Here is a 441-nt window from a genome sequence, read left to right on the forward strand (position 1 = left end):
ATATTGAATATAATTAACAAAAAGTAAACATAAATTCTTTATATCATAAAAAATATATAAAAATGTAAAAAAAAAAGTAATATATATAATATAAATATTATTTGTCTGTTTAACAGAAAAGATGGGACGGAAGCAATGATCATGACTCGCGTTAATTTTGCCAATGTTTGGCAGGGACAAGATAATCAAAATGGCCGAATGAGTGAAACCTTCCCATCCAATAAAATGTTTTGCTTTATTAGGAGTATTATTGGAACCAATAAACAACAATGTACACAAAGTTTTAAGAATTTAATGACGATGTATTACTAATATCATTCATGCTAATTGCTAAAATCTAAAAAAAAAATTTGATTATTAAATCAATTATTCATATAAAATATATATTAAAATATAAAATAATATTAAAAATAATAATTATACAAATATTTTTAATTATAT

The sequence above is a fragment of the Arachis duranensis genome, chromosome 9 (assembly GCF_000817695.3).
Source record: "Arachis duranensis cultivar V14167 chromosome 9, aradu.V14167.gnm2.J7QH, whole genome shotgun sequence".
NCBI lineage: Eukaryota > Viridiplantae > Streptophyta > Magnoliopsida > Fabales > Fabaceae > Arachis > Arachis duranensis.